The sequence below is a fragment of the Coregonus clupeaformis genome, chromosome 26, assembly GCF_020615455.1.
Source record: "Coregonus clupeaformis isolate EN_2021a chromosome 26, ASM2061545v1, whole genome shotgun sequence".
NCBI classification, from domain to species: Eukaryota; Metazoa; Chordata; class Actinopteri; order Salmoniformes; family Salmonidae; genus Coregonus; species Coregonus clupeaformis.
This window is the reverse complement of record NC_059217.1, coordinates 32,148,885-32,164,617: the sequence shown is the minus strand read 5'-3', so window position 1 is coordinate 32,164,617 and position 15,733 is coordinate 32,148,885.

Below are 15,733 nucleotides of genomic sequence, written 5' to 3'. Positions count from 1 at the left end.
TGATAGGGAAGCTGGGATGTCAAATATACTGTTTAGGTTTTCTACTGCCAAGTTCACACCTTCACGATTACAGTGGAACGTTTTGTCCAGGAAGTTGTCTAAAAGGGATTTAATTTGTTGTTGCCTAATTGTTTTTTGGTAGGTTCCGACACTACTTTCCTTCCATCTATAGCATTTCTTAATATTATTCAGTTCCTTTGGCTTTGATGCCTCATGATTGAGTATTGCTCTGTTCAATTAGACTGTGATTTTGCTGTGGTCTGATAGGGGTGTCAGTGGGCTGACTGTGAACGCTCTGAGAGACTCTGGGTTGAGGTCAGTGATAAAGTAGTCTACAGTCCTACTGCCAAGAGATGAGCTATAGATGTACCTACCATAGGAGTCCCCGCGAAGCCTACCATTGACTATGTATATACCCAGTGTGCAACAGAGCTGCAGGAGTTGTGACCCGTTTTTGTTGGTTATGTTGTCATAGTTGTGCCTAGGGGGTCATATGGGGGAGGGAATGCTGTCACCTCCAGGTAGGTGTTTGTCCCCCTGTGTACTGAGGGTGTCAGGTTCTTACCAGTTCTGGCATTTAGGTCGCCACAGACTAGTACATGTCCTTGGGTCTGGAAATGATTGATTTCCCCCTCCAGGATGGAGAAGATGTCTTCATTCAAGTATGGGGATTCTAGTGGGGGGATATAGGTAGCACACAGGAGGACATGTTTCTCTGTTGAGATAACTTCCTTTTGAAATTCTAGCCAAATGTAAAATGTTCCTGTTTTGATTAATTTAATAGAGTGAGTTAGGTGTTACGAACCCCGTGGCTCTAAACGTCTAGGGTGGATGGACATGAGACCCGTAACATAAATTATGCAAATTATAAGTGTGACCTGGAACAGTGAGAACAAAAATGACACAACAACCGTGAACTACCGTCAAACATAAATGGTTTATTACTAAACACACGGTAAAGGTTTGGGAAAAAGGGCTGAGCAGGACCCAAGAAATGAAACAATAGTGTAAAACCCCCTAAACTGATCTAGCCTGCCTGAAGAACCGCTAGGCTACTGCTAGTCATACAAAAATACAGTGGGTGGTCCGCTCAGGTCTAACTGGTGTTTATAGACAGATTTCTTCCCTACGGGTAATGTACGCCCAAGGGCAACTAGCTTAAACTCCCCTTTTCCCAGAAACACACAAAGCTACCAAACAGGGTAATCAGCAACAAAGTAAGTACACAATACACAGGACACCACAGTATCCACACTCACATAAAGAAATGGCTTCTAACAAAGTTACCAATAGGGTAACCAACAACTTAGTGAGTACACAACACACAGGACACCACCGTGTCCACACTCACATAAAGAAATGGCTTCTAACAAAGTTACCAATAGGGTAACCAACAACTTAGTGAGTACACAACACACAGGACACCACCGTGTCCATACTCACATATGGCAAAAAGTCTCTCTCTCTCAACAAACACAAGTCACTGGTTTTATATAATGGGATGTGTGATTGAACAAACGAGTAACAGGTGGTGCAATGCACAGGAATGTTCCCTGATTGGTCCAATCAGCAGACACCTCAACGACCACCAATCAGGAACATACAGGACACCTGTGATTAGGGCAGAAGGAGAGAAACACACAAAAACACAGGATACCTGTATCCGTAACACTCCCACCCTTAAAAGAGCAAACCACAATGGTTTGCGACACACGTACTATCACAACCCCCAAATTCACAAATCATCCTACCGGGATAACAAAAAAAACCTAGATCATTACACACGAGACAAAGCATCTGCCAACACATTATCTAACCCCTTTTTGTGGCGGATCTCCAAATTATAATTTTGCACGACAAGTGCCCAACGCATAAGGCGTTGGTTCTGGTTGTACATCCGGTGGAGAAAAACTAAGGGGTTATGGTCAGTATACACTACCACTGGTAATGCACTGGAACCAACATAAACTTCAAAGTACTGCAGAGCTAACAACAAAGCTAGAGCTTCTTGTTCAATGGTGGAATAGTTTGTCTGACATTTGTTAAATTTCCGTGAAAAATAACAGACAGGATGGTCCACTCCACTCTGGTCTTGCTGCAGTAGAACAGCACCAGCACCTCTGGCACTTGCATCTACCTCCAGTTTAAACGGCCGCTCAAAATCTGGCGCAGCAAGAACAGGAGTACTACACAAGAGTGCTTTAGCAGTGTTGAAAGCAGTACAACAATCTTCAGACCATACAAATTTTCTCGCCGGACTGAGCAAATCCGTTAATGGAGCAACTACCGCAGAGAAATTTTTACAGAAACTACGGTAGTAGCCAACCATCCCTAAAAAACGGCGTAGCTCTCTTCTGGTGGTAGGTGCGGGAAATGCGTTTATAGCTGAGACCTTGGCATCTACAGGGCGCACCTGACCATGGCCAACCTGTTTACCAAGATAAGTAACAGTAGCCTTCCCAAACTCGCACTTTGCTAAGTTCAGGGTTAGAGAAGCGGTTGCTAGACGTTCACACACTACCCTTAGAGTGTTAACATGATCAGACCACTCAGTTGAATAAATGACCAGATCATCAAGGTAAGCACTACAATTAGGAACTCCAGCCAATACTGTGTTAACCAGGCGTTGGAAAGTGGCTGGTGCGTTCCGCATCCCAAATGCCATGACAGCATATTGTAGGAAGTGATCTGGGGTCACAAATGCAGAGATGTCGGAGGCACGTGGGGTTAACGGCACCTGCCAGTAACCTTTTAGAAGATCTAATTTGGTTACATAGGTAGCAGCACCAACAGTATCAATACAGTCATCCAGTCTGGGTAACGGGAACGAGTCGGGCACTGTGACAGCATTGACTTTCCGATAGTCCGTACATAATCTGGATGTCCCATCAGGTTTAGGAACCAGAATGCACGGAGAACTCCAAGGACTTGAACTTGGCATAGCCAGGTTATTCTCCAGCAAATAACCGACCTCACCCCTCATTATCTTTCTCTTAGCGACGTTGACACGATAAGGATGTTGCTTGATAGGTGCAGCGTTTCCAACATTAATGTCATGTTCTAACACATTTGTACATGTAGGAACATCATTAAAAAGACATGGAAAGCTGTGTAATAGTCTCACAATATCATCTGACTGTCTGTCCGTTAAATGAATCAGGCTTGACGGGAGAGACAGCAGCATCTCTGAATTGGGCAATCTAGCACACTGCTGCTGAGTATTGCGCAACTCCAAACCATCTCCGTCCACATCATTAACATGACCTCCCACTACAGCCGTAGCAGCAACAGAGACAGCCGACTCGGCCAGTTTCTCTGGACTGTCTACCTGAGTAACGGGTCTGTTGTGGTATGTCTTCAACATGTTAACGTGGCACACACGAGATTGGCGTTTTCTATCAGGAGTCTGTATCACATAGTCAGTTTCAGTTAGTTTCTTTTCAATGACATAAGGACCAGCGAAACGTGCTGACAATGACGCTCCTGGCACAGGCAACAACACAAGAACTCGGTCACCTGGCTGCAGTGAACGAGGAAACAGCCTGTGTGTCATAGTGTCGTTTCATCCGTTTCTGTGAGGAAGACAGCGCTTCCTTTGCTAGAGCACAGGCAGCATGTAGGCGCTCACGAAAGCGACTAACGTAGTCCAACACATTTTCTTTCACACACAACTCTTGTGACAAAAACTGATCCTTAAGGACTTTCATAGGTCCTCTCATGGTGTGTCCAAACACCAGTTCAGCTGGGCTGAACCCTAGGGATTCCTGTACTGTCTCACGGACAGCAAACAACACTAGAGGAACTCCCTCATCCCAATCTTTCTCAGATTCCAAACAATATTTACGGAGCATAGACTTCAGGGTCTGATGCCAACGTTCAAGCGCACCCCTGAGACTCTGGGTGATATGCGCTTGACACACGGTGTGTAACTGACAAGGATTTTAACACTTGTTTGAAAAGTTTAGAAAGGAAATTCGTACCCTGATCAGTTTGTATCACCTTAGGTAATCCAAAAGTTGAGAAGAATTTGATCAACGCTTTACTCACCACCGGAGCAGTAATCCTTCGCAGAGGAATGGCCTCTGGGTACCTGGTGGCCACACACATAATTGTCAACATAAACTGGTTACCAGATTTTGTTTTTGGTAATGGTCCAACACAATCAACCATCACATGTTCGAATGGTTCACCTATGGCCGGTATGGGACAAAGAGGCGCGGGGAAATAACCTGGTTCGGTTTCCCAACTACTTGACAGGTGTGGCAAGTCCGACAGAACTGAGCCACATCTTGTTTTAAACCAGGCCAAAAGAAATGTCGCAAAACACGATCATAAGTCTTGGTGACTCCCAGATGTCCGGACCACTGGTGATCATGAGCGAGGGATAAAACATTTTGTCGAAAGGCTGTAGGAATCACTATTTGGTAAACAGCATTCCAATCTCCGCCAGCGTCAACATGGGATGTCCATTTACGCATGAGGAGATTACCATCAATGAAGTATGCCATGTTTTTCTTCTTTAGCTCGTCTTTTGAGACAACACTAGAAAAACATTTAGCCAGGCTAATGTCAACCTGTTGGTTAGCGATCAGCTGCTCACGAGTAACTGGTAACTGGATTGCCTCAGCAACAAGTTCCACATCCTTCTTCCTTTCTCTGGGCTGTTGGTCAGACTGCACCAGCTTACCAGAGGTAGCACCCGAACTATCCTCTGGGTCACACTCTCTGAATAGAATCGTGTCTGACAAATCTACCACTTCACCCACTTGTCGTGCTTGAGCACGTGTGACAGCACAAGCGGGGAACACATCTGGATAACCCTGTGCCAGCTCCTCGGAGAGAGACTGGTCACTTTTATCCAATACCTCCAATATGGGTATTACCTTTCCTCCGGCAATATCGTTGCCCATTATAAAGGTCACCCCTTTTACTGGCAACATCGGACGTACGCCAACTCTGAACAATCCACTGACTAACTCAGAGTGTACGTTCACAAAGTGCAATGGCACTGGGACGAAACCCATTTCAATTCCTTGTACTAACACACTGGAACCACAATATGTATTATTAGACAAGGGCAACACATCAGCTAGTATGAACGACTGCGCCGCACCAGTATCTCTGAGGATTCTAACTGGACGCTGAGACGCTTCATCATCTGATATAGAAACAAACCCCTCAAAAATGAACGGTTCATAACTGTGATCTGGGACAGGGACTTTCAAACCACATTCACTATGAGGCTTCTGTCTTGATTCCGGCCCTACAACCGTACGAATCAGCCCAACACCCGTTGGCGGCCTGGCGTGCTGAGGCATCCCCGGTTTGCGTTTTAGCAGAAAGCAATCATTAACTATATGTCCCACCTTATGACAATAGAAACAGTGACGCACATCTTTTGGGCGTGCTGGATGTACTGCTGGTCGACTAGGATTAAAAGTTAGCAACTCCGCAGCCCGGCTCTCCGTACGAGCCGAAAACACGCTCTTATGCGTCAACACAAACTCGTCTGCCAATACAGACGCTTCCGACAGTGAGGATACTTTCTGTTCGTTCAGATAAACTACAATGCGTTCCGGTAAACAATTTTTAAACTCTTCTAACAAGATTAACTCCCGTAGAGAGTTAAAATCAGTTACCTTACTAGCACTGTGCCATTTGTCAAACAGATTTCCTTTGTCTCTAGCAAACTCCACATAAGTCTGAGTAGGAGACTTTTTATGAGACCTAAATCTCTGTCGATATGCCTCAGGAACAAGCTCATAGGCACGAAGAACAGTAGCTTTGACCACCTCATAATTCAAACTGTCTTCAAGAGGTAGCGCTGCCAGAACCTCTTGGGCTTTACCTGTTAGCTTACACTGAAGTAATAGGCACCATACCTCGTCGGGCCATTTCAATGCTACCGCTATACGCTCAAACACACTGAAATAGGAATCAACCTCTGACTCCCTAAACACAGGTACCAAGGTGATCTGTCTACTAATATCAAATGTAGCAGACGACACCGCTGGTGAGGCTGGCTCACTAGCAGGCATAGTATGAGCAGAGACTAACCTCGCTGTTTCTGCCTCTAGTTCCATTTTACGCATCTCCAGTTCCATCTTACGCGTCTCCAGTTCTTGATCAAGCCTACGCGTCTCCAGTTCCATCTTACGCGTCTCCTGTTCTGCCTCTAGCTTACGCGTCTCCTGTTCTGCCTCTAGCTTACGCGTCTCCTGTTCTATCTTACGCGTCTCCTGTTCTGCCTCTAGTTCCATTTTACGCATCTCCAGCTTGTCTTGCCTGATGTGTGCCCGCTCTTCCGCCTCCATTTGGAGCCGCGTCGAGCGGACATCGATCCTGGCATCACTGTCAGTCAGTGGGGAGAGTGGGTCATAACGGGGCAATGTGGCTGGAGCCTTAGCCTCGTCCTCAGACACTGATGGGCTTACAGAAACAGCAACCACATCCCCTACAGGAGCAGCAGACTCAGGCGGCGGTAACACAAGCACTCGCTCGCTCAACAATATCGCTAGCACTACTTCCCTAACTTCTGCTTTCACTATACCCCTCGGTATGGGTACAGAAAAGTGGTCAGCCAAAGCCTGTAGATCCACTCTACGACAATTCTCAAAAATCTCCCACGTAGGGTTTTCCAAAAATGCTTCCAAATCAAAAGTAGCCATCCTACTAGCAACACGAGCCGTCGACTACTGAACACACACAAAAACAGGTAGTACAGCTGCCAAGCTCAACACTGAACCAGACACTTACTAATTTGCACGAGTAGCATGGGATAAATCCCGGACGAACCCCCACTTTATGTTACGAACCCCGTGGCTCTAAACGTCTAGGGTGGATGGACATGAGACCCGTAACATAAATTATGCAAATTATAAGTGTGACCTGGAACAGTGAGAACAAAAATGACACAACAACCGTGAACTACCGTCAAACATAAATGGTTTATTACTAAACACACGGTAAAGGTTTGGGAAAAAGGGCTGAGCAGGACCCAAGAAATGAAACAATAGTGTAAAACCCCTAAACTGATCTAGCCTGCCTGAAGAACCGCTAGGCTACTGCTAGTCATACAAAAATACAGTGGGTGGTCCGCTCAGGTCTAACTGGTGTTTATAGACAGATTTCTTCCTACGGGTAATGTACGCCCAAGGGCAACTAGCTTAAACTCCCCTTTTCCCAGAAACACACAAAGCTACCAAACAGGGTAATCAGCAACAAAGTAAGTACACAATACACAGGACACCACAGTATCCACACTCACATAAAGAAATGGCTTCTAACAAAGTTACCAATAGGGTAACCAACAACTTAGTGAGTACACAACACACAGGACACCACCGTGTCCACACTCACATAAAGAAATGGCTTCTAACAAAGTTACCAATAGGGTAACCAACAACTTAGTGAGTACACAACACACAGGACACCACCGTGTCCATACTCACATATGGCAAAAAGTCTCTCTCTCTCAACAAACACAAGTCACTGGTTTTATATAATGGGATGTGTGATTGAACAAACGAGTAACAGGTGGTGCAATGCACAGGAATGTTCCCTGATTGGTCCAATCAGCAGACACCTCAACGACCACCAATCAGGAACATACAGGACACCTGTGATTAGGGCAGAAGGAGAGAAACACACAAAAACACAGGATACCTGTACTCCCATCCCAACCACCAATGGCAGATGCTTTGTCTCGTGTTTGATGATCTAGGTTTTTTTTTGTTATCCCGACAGGATGATTATTGAATTTTGGGTGTTGTGATAGTACGTGTGTCGCAAACCATTTTGGTTTGCTCTTTTAAGGGTGGGAGTGTTACGGATACAGGTATCCTGTGTTTTTGTGTGTTTCTCTCCTTCTGCCCTAATCACAGGTGTCCTGTATGTTCCTGATTGGTGGTCGTTGAGGTGTCTGCTGATTGGACCAATCAGTGAACATTCCTGTGAATAGCACCACCTGTTACTCGTTTGTTCAATCACACAGCCCATTGTATAAAAACCAGTCTTGTGTTTGTTGAGAGAGAGAGAGACTTTTTCCATATGTGAGTATGGACACGGTGGTGTCCTGTGTGAATTGTGTACTCACTAAGTTGTTGGTTACCCTATTGGTAACTTTATTAGAATATATGTCTTTACCTGAGTGTGGATACTGTTGTATCCTGTGTAGTGTGTACGTATATAATTGCTGATTACCCTGTTTGGTAGCTTTGTGTGTTTTTTTTGGGAAAAGGGGGGTTTAAGCTAGTTGCCCTTGGGCGTACATTACCCGTAGGAAGAAATCTGTCTATAAACACCAGTTAGACCTGAGCGGACCACCCACTGTATTTTTGTATGACTAGCAGTAGCCTAGCGGTTCTTCAGGCAGGCTAGATCAGTTTAGGGGGTTTTACACTATTGTTTCATTTCTTGGGTCCTGCTCAGCCCTTTTTCCCAAACCCTTACCGTGTGTTCAGCAATAAACACTTTGTGTTTGACGGTAGTTCATGGTTGTTGTGTCATTTTTGGTTCTCACTGTTCCCTGCCACACTTATAATTTACATGAATTTATGTTACGGGTCTCATGTCCATCCACCCTAGATGTTTAGAGCCACGGGGTTCGTAACATAAACTTTATGTTACGAACCCCGTGGCTTTTAAACGTCTAGGGTGACGGGTCTGGTGTGGTATGTCTTCAACATGTTAACGTGGCACACACGAGATTGGCGTTTTCTATCAGGAGTCTGTATCACGTAGTCAGTTTCAGTTAGTTTCTTTTCAATGACATAAGGACCAGAGAAACGTGCTGACAATGACGCTCCTGGCACAGGCAATAACACAAGAACTCGGTCACCTGGCTGCAGTGCACGAGAAACAGCCTGTATGTCATAGTGTCGTTTCATCCGTTTCTGTGAGGAAGACAGCGCTTCCTTTGCTAGAGCACAGGCAGCATGTAGGCGCTCACGAAAGCGACTAACGTAGTCCAACACATTTTCTTTCACACACAACTCTTGTGACAAAAACTGATCCTTAAGGACTTTCATAGGTCCTCTCATGGTGTGTCCAAACACCAGTTCAGCTGGGCTGAACCCTAGGGATTCCTGTACTGTCTCACGGACAGCAAACAACACTAGAGGAACTCCCTCATCCCAATCTTTCTCAGATTCCAAGCAATATTTACGGAGCATAGACTTCAGGGTCTGATGCCAACGTTCAAGCGCACCCTGAGACTCTGGGTGATATGCGCTTGACACACGGTGTGTAACTGACAAGGATTTTAACACTTGTTTGAAAAGTTTAGAAAGGAAATTCGTACCCTGATCAGTTTGTATCACCTTAGGTAATCCAAAAGTTGGGTGTGGTGATAGTACGTGTGTCGCAAACCATTTTGGTTTGCTCTTTTTAGGGTGGGAGTGTTACGGATACAGGTATCCTGTGTTTTTGTGTGTTTCTCTCCTTCTGCCCTAATCACAGGTGTCCTGTATGTTCCTGATTGGTGGTCGTTGAGGTGTCTGCTGATTGGACCAATCAGTGAACATTCCTGTGAATAGCACCACCTGTTACTCGTTTGTTGAATCACACAGCCCATTGTATAAAAACCAGTCTTGTGTTTGTTGAGAAAGAGAGAGACTTTTTCCATATGTGAGTATGGACACGGTGGTGTGTTGTGTACTCACTAAGTTGTTGGTTACCCTATTGGTAACTTTATTAGAATATATTTCTTTACCTGAGTGTGGATACTGTTGTATCCTGTGTGGTGTGTACGTATATAATTGCTGATTACCCTGTTTGGTAGCTTTGTGTGTTTCTGGGAAAAGGGGAGTTTAAGCTAGTTGCCCTTGGGCGTACATTACCCGTAGGAAGAACTCTGTCTATAAACACTAGTGAGACCTGAGCGGACCACCCACTGTATTTTTGTATGGTAGCAGTAGCCTAGCGGTTCTTGAGGCAGGCAAGATCAGTTTAGGGGGTTTTACACTATTGTTTCATTTCTTGGGTCCTGCTCAGCCCTTTTTCCCAAACCCTTACCGTGTGTTCAGCAATAAACACTTTGTGTTTGACTCTGCTCTATACCAAATTAGCATACCGCCTGAGTCCCTTCCCTGTTTCACACCTGGTAGTTTGGTGGATGGGACTACCAGCTCTCTGTAACCTAGAGGGCAACCAGTGGGTCGGTCTCCTCTATACCATGTTTCTTGTAGGATGACAATGTCTGTATTTCCGAAGTCCAGGTTCCTGCTCTTTAGGCCAAAGGCAGATGACCTAAGGCCTTGGATATTCCAGGATGAAATAGTGAAGACTTTGTGTTCCATAAAGTGTTTAATGTTGTTGGTCGTGTGGTTTGGCCTCAGGCCAGTAATTGTGAGCAGAGCCTGCTGAGCATCTGGTACATGTATTATTATGTGGCTGGGTGATCCTAGTTGGTCCTCAGACAGAAGGTCTAGGGCACGCTGGGTGTTTGGACACCAGAGTTTAGACACTGTGTGTTTGGGAAAAAGTTAATTTTATTGTATGTATTTCCTATTTGAGTCCATAAGGAGTACAATCTGTGGCTTGTGTATGTCCTCAGTGGGTGTGGGGGGGTCATCATGAGGGCTATCAGGGTGGCTGACAGGGGAGTGCTCAGAGGGGTTGGGATCCCCAGGGCTTGGGGTTCTTCATTTGTTTGCCTGGCTGTGATGTCGAGGCTATGGTCAGGGTCTAGGGTGTACTGTTCTGCTGCGGTGTCGAGACTTTGGCCAGGATCTGAGGTGGGCTGTTCTGCTGGCTTCTCTGCGGGGGTTGCCAGCTCTCTAATGGGTTGTTCTCTGTCACCCGTCATCATTCTCACCTTCTCCTCCAGCACTCTGATCCTCTCCTCTAGTGCTCTGTTCTTCTCCTGCGCTTTCTCCTGTTGATGTTGTCTCACCACAGTTCAGAGTGCAGACATGTCTCTCTCTACCTCCAGCTCTCCAGGTCTAGTTAAGGGGGTGGTGTTGTGCTGGACTGTTCTCTGGGTCTGTGCTGACTGGAGTGTGTTCACCTGCTGTTCCAACTCCACCTGCCTTACCTCCAGCTGGGTGAATTTATCCTTCATTTCAATGAGGGAGTAGTACTCTGTGCTGGGAAGTTGACTTTCCGCTTGGGGTTGCTCTGTGGGGTTATTTAATGAAGAGGTCTGGTCTGACCCGCTCGGGGTGGGGGTATATTTCTCAAGGGAGAGCTTCTCCTGCTGAGCTATTTCTTTGATTAGGTGAAAGTCCAGCTGGAACTGTCTGGTGTTGCCCTGTACCAATACTGTTCCAAATTTATATAGATTTATATTAGATGACTCAGAGTCCTCGTTGTCTAGTATCCTGAGTTTCCACCCATCGCTAGCCCCCCCTCTTAACAGAGGGGTAGTGTGCTAGTATAGCACTGTGCCATGCCACGGGATGGTCTGTGTGGAAAAGTCAGCAAAAAGTGTCTCCTGATTTCCCATGACAAGCTTCATTTTCTACTCTTTTCGTGTCTTATCATTCTTTACATTCAGAGGGTACTGTATTTTAATGACGTCTGAACAGCGGGAGGATGCTTCTAAGGCCTCTCCATTTGGTTGGGGTAGACTGTGCGACTCTCCTGCCATTGTTGGGCTCAAGGGCTTTGACACCTCTCACTTCACACGTCAGTGCTAATTGAAGTTGTATCTCTTTGTACTAGCAAGCTTGGTAGCCTTAGCATTCAGTCCTTATAAAGTAAAATATATAATTGTAATGTATTTTTCTTCTTGGTTTTTTAAAGTAAAAAATAGCTTCAGACTAAACATTACTCACTCAGTTCCAGGTTGGATGGTGTTTTCATGTTTCTGTTTGTTTGCCAGAGCATTTGCTGTATAGCTTGGGAATAGTAATCCTTGGTAGTAGAAAGCCTTCCAGGTAATTCCGTCCAAAATTAGGTTGTAGGTTTGGAGTTTTGGTTTGGAATGAAGGTTTTGTTGTGGAGGGTAGCATCCCGTATATGTCCCTGCCAAAAAATCCAAGTTTATCTAACTCTAAATCTATATTTTCTGTAAAAACATGCTGAAAAATGCAGGAGCAATGTCTTGAGCTCTCTCTCTCTCTACCTCTCCCTCACCCATTCTCTTCCATTCCCTCTCTCCTTTACCTCCCTTGATCTCTTCTGACTGCCTCTTATGATCTGTTGCAGATGAAATGGACACGTTGGTGTAAAGGCCACTGGTGCTTAGGCAGGGGAACTGGGCTGCATCACTTACTACAGTAAAGACACACTGTAGACCTGACCTTTATAAATCTATTCCTTCTGCAATTTCTCTCCATCTGAGAGAGAGGGAGAGGGGAGAGAGGAAGAGGGAGAGAGGGGAGAGTTTCAGACTGGAACTAACATCTTTTAAAGCCACTTTGTAGCATTGCTCTGCTGGCTACCATGCAGATTGGAATGAGAGTCTGAGGTTCTGTAAGGCTTGTCACACACACACACACACCACGCACACCCACACCCACACGCACACGCACACGCACACACACACACACACACACACACACACACACACACACACACAGGCCAGAGGCTCTCTTTCTGAACAGGAGTTAAGGGGAAGAAAAGGTTGGTTGTCATAAAGCTGCTTTGTTGATTGCGTGAAATGAGGAGTACAGCGAGAATTGTTACAGTGTGTCTTTATAATGGGGAACCTCTTTCTTCTTATTGCTGCTGTGAAACCTGCTAGCAATTCTGTTACTGTTGACAAAACCACACAACAATAGCTTTATTTTTTGGAGTAATATGATTATATTTGCATGAAAATAAACAGTGGGTTGCTCACAGGGCACGGCACCAACATCAACACATTGTTTTCTAAATGGATTTTAGACTTTTATATGAAATGGAAGCAAACCGAACTTAGACAATGTCAGCTTCGGGCTTTACCTTTTCACATGCAGTACAGAAAATAGATTGGACACTGGTTTTGTTCGAGGTGAGGGTGAGGAAAGAGTAGTAGTGTACTGAAAAGGTCAAGCTCAAGTGATAAGACAGCTTTGTCACCACGAGTGTAAGTGTGTCACCCCGTGTGACCCTTACGTTGTTGTGGTAATTAAACAGATAACCTTTTAACGAGGCGTGGCCGTCGCTGGCCTTAACGAGCCTTAACAAGGAAAATGTCACGCTTAACGAGAGAGGGACAAGGACACACAGACACACACACAGACGAGATGAGACAAGGTGTCAGAGTAACTGTGATCTGGTAAATGTCATCTGACCATTTCATTTATCGTTCTTCTGTGTGTGTGTGTGTGTGTGTGTGTGTGTGTGTGTGTGTATGTGTGTCAGAGGAAGCTGGTGATAGAAGCTATAGGAGGACGGGGTCATTGTAATGGGTGGTATATAATCAATGGATCGGAGTCAAACACATTGTTTCCATGTGTTTGATGTGTTTGGTACCATTCCATTGATTCCATTCCAGCCACTACAATAAGCCCGTCCTCCTATAGCTCCTCCCACCAGCCTCCTCTGATGTATGTGTGCGCGCGTGTGTGTGTGTGTGTCTGTATGTGTGTTCGTGTTTGGGAGTCTCTTATGTTTCAACTTGATCAGTTGGGATGTAACCTACAGTATATGAGTGTTGGTAGATGACTGGCAAGGAACATTTACAATAATACCAAATACTGTAAGAACGAAGCAATAAGACAAGCAGGGGGATTCAGGCAAAGCTATGTCGATGTTATCTCTCTTGCTGTGGAAGCTCTCCTCCTCCTACGGACACACACATACACCTTGTCATTGTCCCTCTCTCCCTCCTCCTCCCCTTCCTCTCCCTCCTCCTCCCCTTCCTCTCCCTCCTCCTCTCCCTCTCACATCTCCCCTCTCTGTCTGTCTGATTCTGAGCCTGAGGTTTGACAGGGATTTTTCAGAGAGAAAGATTGATGTGTGTGGTGTCCGGCACAGTGAACACACATGCACACACACATGCATGCACACACACACACACACACACACACACACACACACACACACACACACACACACACACACACACACACACACACACACACACACACACACTGACTGCCTGACCAGAGTGGAGTTATCCATGTGGTACTCAGAGGAGCTGTTCATTGTAATGAGTGTAAACTAGAACTAGTCTCTCAGGACCAGCTTGGTAGTTAATTATCTTGGTGTGAATTGTTGTTGAGAGCCAGTTGGATCAGGTGTACTAGAGGTGGAAATAAACAACTAATATGTAGAAATGATGGGGGGAGGGGCACTCCCAGTGACATGTGGAACCTCTACCTCTGTATGTCTGGACACAGTAGCAATACAGGGATATAACATCTACAGAAGAGACAGGAATGCCTATGGTGGAGGTGTTGCTGTACATGTTCAGAGCCATATTCCTGTAAAGCTTGTCTCATGTCTAATGCTTTTGAAGTGTTGTGGTTGCACGTTCACCTGCCTCATCTAAAGCCTCTTCTTTTGGAGTGCTGGTATAGGCCACCAATGCTTGATAATGTGTGTGATGTTAACAGATTTTTTCTGGGTGACCTGAATATAGACAGGTTTTCATCAAGTTGCCCGATCAAGAGGAAGCTGCTCAATGTAACCAGTGCCTGTAATCAAGTTCAGGTTATTAATAAACCTACCAGGGTGTTTACAAACAGTAGCCTACCAGATGAGCTAAATCACTTCTACGCTCGCTTCGAGGCAAGCAACACTGAAGCATGCATGAGAGCTTCAGCTGTTCCAGATGACAATGTAATCACGCTCTCCGTAGCCGATGTGAGTGAGACTTTTAAGCAGGTCAACATTCACAAGGACGGATTACCAGGACGTGTACTCCGAGCATGCGCTGACCAACTGGCAAGTGTCTTCACTGACATTTTCAACATGTCCCTGACTGAGTCTGTAATACCAACATGTTTCAAGCAGACCACCATAGTCCCTGTGCCCAAGAACACTAAGACAACCTGCCTAAATGACTACCGACCCGTAGCACTCACATCTGTAGCCATGAAGTGCTTTGAAAGGCTGGTCATGGCTCACATACACACCATTATCCCAGAAACCACCCCAACAGATCCACAGATGATGCAATCTCTATTGCACTCCACACTGTCCTTTCCCACCTGGACAAGAGGAACACCTACGTGAGAATGCTATTCATTGACTACAGCTCAGCGTTTAACACCATAGTGCCCTCAAAGTTCATCACTAAGCTAAGGATCCTGGGACTAAACACCTCCCTCTGTAACTGGATCCTGGACTTCCTGACGGGCCACCCCAAGGTGGTAAGGGTAGGTAACAACACATCTGCCACCCTGATCCTCAACACGGGGGCCCCTCAGGGGTGCGTGCTCAGTCCCCTCCTGTACTCCCTGTTCACCCATGACTGCATGGCCAGGCACGACTCCAACACCATCATTAAGTTTGCCGACGACACAACAGTGGTAGGTCCAATCACCGACAACGATGAGACAGCCTATAGGGAGGAGGTCAGAGACCTGGCCGTGTGGTGCCAGGATAACAACCTCTCCCTCAACGTGATCAAGACAAAGGAGATGATTGTGGACTACAGGAAAAAAAAGAGGACTGAGCACGCCCCCATTCTCATCGACGGGGCTGTAGTGGAACAGGTGTCCTTGGTGTCCACATCACAAACAAACTATCATGGTCCAAACACACCAAGACAGTCGTGAAGAGGGCTCGACAAAGCCTATTCCCCCTCAGGAGACTGAAAAGATTTGGCATGGGTCCTCAAAAGTTCTACAGGTGCACC